At 41.1% G+C, this 5,792-nt stretch overlaps 1 pseudogene; it reads left to right on the top strand.

The window, feature by feature from the left end:
- Positions 1–272: 272 nt before the first annotated feature.
- On the top strand, positions 273–563 carry LOC102856002 (annotated as a pseudogene).
- Positions 564–5,792: the final 5,229 nt, after the last annotated feature.

Below are 5,792 nucleotides of genomic sequence, written 5' to 3'. Positions count from 1 at the left end.
CAGTACTCTTCTCCAGTACCACAATTCAAAAGCATCAATTCTTCTTCTGTCATCCTTATTCATTGTCCAGCTCTTGAATGTGTAAGCAGGTGATTGAGAAGACCATGGCCTGAATCAGGTGCACCTTAATCTTCAAATTGACATCATTCGGCATTTTGAAAAAGTCCCTGACAGTGGACTTGCCTGATGCAGCAGAAGTAATCAGAGTTGGTACAATCAAAACTTGTGCTTAGCCGAGTGCTAGTGTGGCTGAGCTACTCGACCGGTCAGAGATGGCAGAAGTAGAAGAGACCTTGAAGCGACTGCAGAGCCAGAAGTGCGTGCAGGGAATCATTGTGGTGAACACAGAAGGCATTCCCATCAAAAGCACCATGGACAATTCCACGACCACACAGTACGCCAATCTCATGCACAACTTCATCCTGAAGGCACGGAGCACGGTGCGAGAAATCGACCCCCAAAATGACCGTACCTTCCTTCGAATTTGCTCCAAGAAAAATGAAATTATGGTTGCACCAGATAAAGACTATTTCCTGATTGTGATTCAGAATCCAACTGAATAGCCTTTTCTCTAGGGTCCCTGTGTTATTCTTTAATGCCACCCAAGAAGACGAAGTAATCGTGCCAACCCACTGCAAGTGGAAATCACCCAATGACCCACCCACTCATTCCAGTCTCCTGATACGGGCAGGCTGGTCAGTCCAGCCACCCCACCAGTGGAATCCCTCTGCTGCACCAAATGCTCCAAGTCCCCAGGCTGAGGGCCTTCTCTGACCACCTCTGGGGTTTGGAGCTTGAGCTGCTGAGCACCCAACCCACCTTCTTTCTGACCTTCAGTTCACTCGTCCTCCATGGAAACGCTGTTTTTCTTTCACTAAAAATAACCAAGATGCTTTAAAAAAAACAAAAAAAACCACTTGTGCTTAAGGGAGCTCTGGTGGCCTAGTGGCAGAAAGCTGTGCTGCAATCCTGCAGGCGCAGTTCAAATCCAACAGATGGTCCACTGGAGAAGGAAGGGCAATCTCCTCTTGTGCCAGTTGGATCTGATTCAATGGTACAAAAGGAGAGAGAGAGCATTATAAAAAAGCAAATAAACATAAACCCTTGTGTTAGTTGCTGGTAGTTAGGACATAAAAATGAAGTTAGAGAAACTTATATATACTTCTCAGAGCTTATGATTTGATAACATTCATAGTAAAGTCTAAGGAGGAGATAGGATATGTATGGTTTTCCAAGTGATTTTTTTTTTAATCACAAAAAGCTTTCCTTATGGTGTTATTTAGGGAGCTCTAGTGGCTTAGTGATGAAGTTACACTTCCAATCCAAAGGCATGTGTTTAGAATCCACCAACTTCTCTGAAGGAAAAAGATGAGTAAACTCCTCCCATTCCGTTTACTGCCTCTGAAACCCTTCTTGAGGGTCAGCTCTGAGTCTCAGTGGTACATTACAACAGCCATACAGTGTTACATGAGAAAATATGATGTGAATGATTTGGGGTTGGCATCAGGATTGGAAGAAGACTCATCCACAACTTGCATTATGCAGATGACACAACCTTGCTTGCTGAAACTCTGGCAGACCTGAAGAGCTTGCTGCAGGATGCAGAAGGTCAAGGACTGTAGTCTTCATTATGAATTGAAGCTCAACATCAGGAAGACAAAGATTCTCACCACTGAGCCAACTGGTAGCACCATGATGGATTAGATTGAGATTGTTCACAGTACTGCACTACTTCACCTGGCCTGCGGGGGCAGCCCTTACTTAGTGTCTGTATGTTTTCTCCAGGAAAAAACCTAGGCTTGTTGCCAAATTCTCCGGACTTTCTCTTTTGGTTTGTTTGTTGTTGATATGTTTTGAAGAGAAGCCAGAATTCTGGATCTTAAAGTCACATTTACAGAACACTGTGGGCCCAACAAAATCCTGGATGGGGTGAGTCTGGCCCTACACTCTTTTGTTACTGTGACAGATTTCCACAAGCTCAGTGACTTAAACAACACAAAATGCTCTTTAGAGGAAAAGAATTTGACTAATAAAGTACTTAATGGTGAACTCTGGTGGCTAAGATGTAAGGAGTTGTTTTCCCAACCCAAAGATACATGGTTCAAATCCACCAACTGCTCCATAGTAGGAAAGATAGGCAATATCCCATCTTTACATCTCCCTTGTAATTTACTGCCTCTGAAAACCTCCTGGAGGGTCGGATGGAGTCAGTTCCAACTCATACATAATGCACATGCACTTATGTGAATAGAGGTCTCATTTATGTGAATGGAGGTTTCACTTGTGTGAATAGATTTGGGTATTGCACATTTTGAAAGGAGAATGAAATTGTGGAAAATATGTCAAGCAGACTATTCTTTCTATGGTGTTCTTAATGAGCTAAAATGAAGAAAAATCAGGAGGGAAAAAGTTATGAAGAAAGTTCTATATTGAAAGAACTGGATTTGCTTGTTGGCAACAGGTGTGCAAAAGAAAGAAATGCGAAGACATTAGAGAGAAAACAGTTAAAAGATTTTGTTTACATTTTTTTGTTGTTATTAAAATGATAATCTCCAAGGACTAGCATAGCACCTGGAACTTAACTACTGTTTACTGGTTATCTGACATTCTAAGCTTCTAATTCACAGCAATCAAAGCAAGAGGCAGGGAGAAAAATGATGAGTTAATAAATTCCGCTTATAAGATACTACTTATTTGTAAAGCACCAAAAACTAATCTTGAAAATGTTTTAGATCTTGGACAAAGATGGTTTGCTTTACAACTTGGACCCAAAAATGAATTGTGTAACTACTGCCACCTTCTGGCAGCTCCTTAGTTTGGAGCGAGAGGAGTGAGTACAACCTCATAATTGCTAAATGTAAAAATATTAATTATGGTTCATTTATATAATCATCTAAATGACAACCAGTGGAAGATTTTCTGTTCCTGCTTATCACTTTAATGCCCCATGGAATTGTTAATGGATGACCAGACTCATGCTGTATCCCATTTTCATTTGACTCACTGAAAAGTTTTAGGACTTCCTTAGGTTAATAGTTTCCTCATGTCTAAGAATGAAACAGTAAAACATTATTAGGTGTTTTCATAAGTATGCTGCTAGAATGAATTTTAAAAAAAACACAAACCAAAACAACCCTCTGAGAAAGTATACTTTCATTTGCACCTCTGGTTAATTCTACTCACTTTTTTTTTTTTAACTTTTGATTCAATACCATCCAATTTTCTTATTGTCATGTGGTAACATGTTTTAAATTCTCCTACAGCAAGTCTACATTTAGAGAACATCTATAATGTTAGTACTGGTAATGTGAATCTGTTTCCTTAAAATTCCTTAAATCTGTTCCCTTAAATTCCTAATAGAGGTTCCGTTGGCCTAATGGGTTAGAAGTTGTGCTGCCAGTCGAAAGGTAGATAGTTTGAATGCACCAGCTGCTCCATGGGAGAATGATAAGCAAGCTTCTCTCATGTGATTTTCAGTCTCTGAAAACCCCTGGAGGGTCAGTTGAGTCATTTTTTACTCAGTAGCAATGAGTGAGTGAGTGATCCTTAAAATAACTCTATATACCCTTTGACCCATACTTTAGATTTTTAAAATTTACCCTAATGAAGAAATCACAAAATAGTGAAATAGTTTTCTATACAAAAATATTTACCATGTAATTCCCACCACTGGACCAATTGGCAGCATCAGAATGGATGGTGAACAGACTGAGATTTTTCAAAGCTTGGCTCCACAGTCAACACTCTTGGCACCAGCAGCCAGGAAATTAAAAGATGTATTGTGATGGGAAACTCTGCTGTTAGGGACATCTCCAAAGTACTGAAGATCAATGGTGTCACGCTGGAGACTAAGGGCATCTGATACAGGCCATGGTCTTTGCAATCACTTATGCGTCAGAGTTGGACAATGACTAGGGAAGATAGGAGGAGAATTTATGCCTTTGAGCTGTGGTGCAGGAGAAGGGTATTGTGTGTACCATGGACTGCTAGGAAAACAAACAGATTCATCCTGGAGAGGGTTAAACCAGGCAGAGGCAAGGATTCTGAGGCTTTGTCTGACATACTTTGGACATGTCGTAAGGAGGGACCAGTCCTTGGAGAGGGACATCATGTTTGGGAGGGTAGAGGAACAGCGCAGGAGGAGAAGACCCTTTATGAGTTGGATTGATTCAGTGACTGGGTAATCAGGATGGGTGTGTCGGAGTCAGTGTAATTGGCACAGGATAGAGCAGGGTTTAGGGCTGTTGTACATAGGGTTGCTATGAGTCACAAGCGACTTGATGGCACATAAAAACAACAACAACAATGTGTAAACACTGTGTCACTGATGTGTTAAATGTGATAATGGTTACCCATGGTGGACAGTGTTTGGTAGAACTCCCTGACTAAAACAAGCTTGGAAGCACAAGTGGTATCCACTTCTGAAATAGCTTACTTCTGGAAACTCTATGAACTTGGAGAAACAATGTAAGTTATACAAGTTTTCAGGTCTTTCGTTCATAGACTGGCTATGAGTCGTCTATGACTTGGACGGCACTTAACAACAACAATGTGTAACTAAAGTAAATTACAAGTAATCTGAAAATCTAATAGTAAACAATGTTGTAATGATAAGGTGAAATATTTTGCAGCTATTAAAACTATGCTCTCATTTTACTTGGATCCACAATCAACACTCATGGTAACAGCAGTCAAGAAATCAAAGGACATGGTGCACTGGGGAAATCTGCTCTCAAGGACCTCTTCAAAGTGCTAAAGTGCAACAGTGTCCTTTTAAACACTAAAGTAAGCCTGATCCAAGTCATGATATTTTAAATTCTTTCCTATGCATCTGAAAATTGGACAACGAGTAAGGATGACAGAAGAATCCATGCCTTTGAATTATGGTGCTGGTGAAGAGTACTGAATATCTCATAGACTACCCAAATTAAAAAAAAATCCCAAACAAAGTTTTGGGGTTTTTTCCCCAACAGGTTTCTTTTGAAGGGGGTTCATCCAGAGGGCTCATCAGAGGGAAGGATGGTGAAATTTCATCTCATACATTCTCAGCATATTGTCAAGAGGGGCAGGCCGCTCCTTGGAAAAACAGTAACGTGCTGGGGAAGGTGCAGAGTCAGAAAAAGTGGAGAGACCCTCAACACGACGGATTGACACAGTGACTGTAAAGTGGGGAGACCCTCAACACAGTAGATTGACACAGTGACTGTAAAGTGGGGAGACCCTCAACACAGTAGATTGACACTGTAACTGTAAAGTGGAATCGATCACATCAGAGATGATGAGGATGATCACGCAGAACAGGGCAAAGTCTGATGTGTTGCTTCTAGAGTTTCTGTGAGTCATAGTTAACTAGATGGCACCTAACGACACCTAATAACATTACAATTCTATTTGTGAACTATTTATAATTACAGTGGAAAAACATCTTATTGGAAAAAAATTAATATGTTGTTGTTGTTATGTGCCATCGAGTCGCTTGCAACTCATAGTGACCCTATGTACAACAGCCCTGAACTCTGCTCTGTCCTGTGCCAATCGCACGGTCTCTTGACACTCCCATCCCAATTACCCCAGTCACTGAATCAATCCACCTCATAGAGGACCTTCCCTTCCTGTGCTGTCCCTCCACCCTCCCAAGCATGCTGTCCTTCTCCAAGGACAGGTCTTTCCTCACAACATGTCCAAAGTATGTTAGACGGAACCTCAGAATCCTTGCCTTTAAGGAGCCACCCGGTTTAACCCTTTCCAGAACAAATCTGTTTGTTTTCCTAGCAGTCCATGGTACTCTCAAT

This window comes from Elephantulus edwardii, unplaced genomic scaffold (assembly GCF_000299155.1).
Source record: "Elephantulus edwardii isolate Elephantulus edwardi_28Jun2011 unplaced genomic scaffold, EleEdw1.0 scaffold00036, whole genome shotgun sequence".
Classification (NCBI taxonomy): Eukaryota; Metazoa; Chordata; class Mammalia; order Macroscelidea; family Macroscelididae; genus Elephantulus; species Elephantulus edwardii.
The sequence above is the reverse complement of the archived record's forward strand: the minus strand, read 5'-3'. Positions and strand labels throughout refer to the sequence as shown.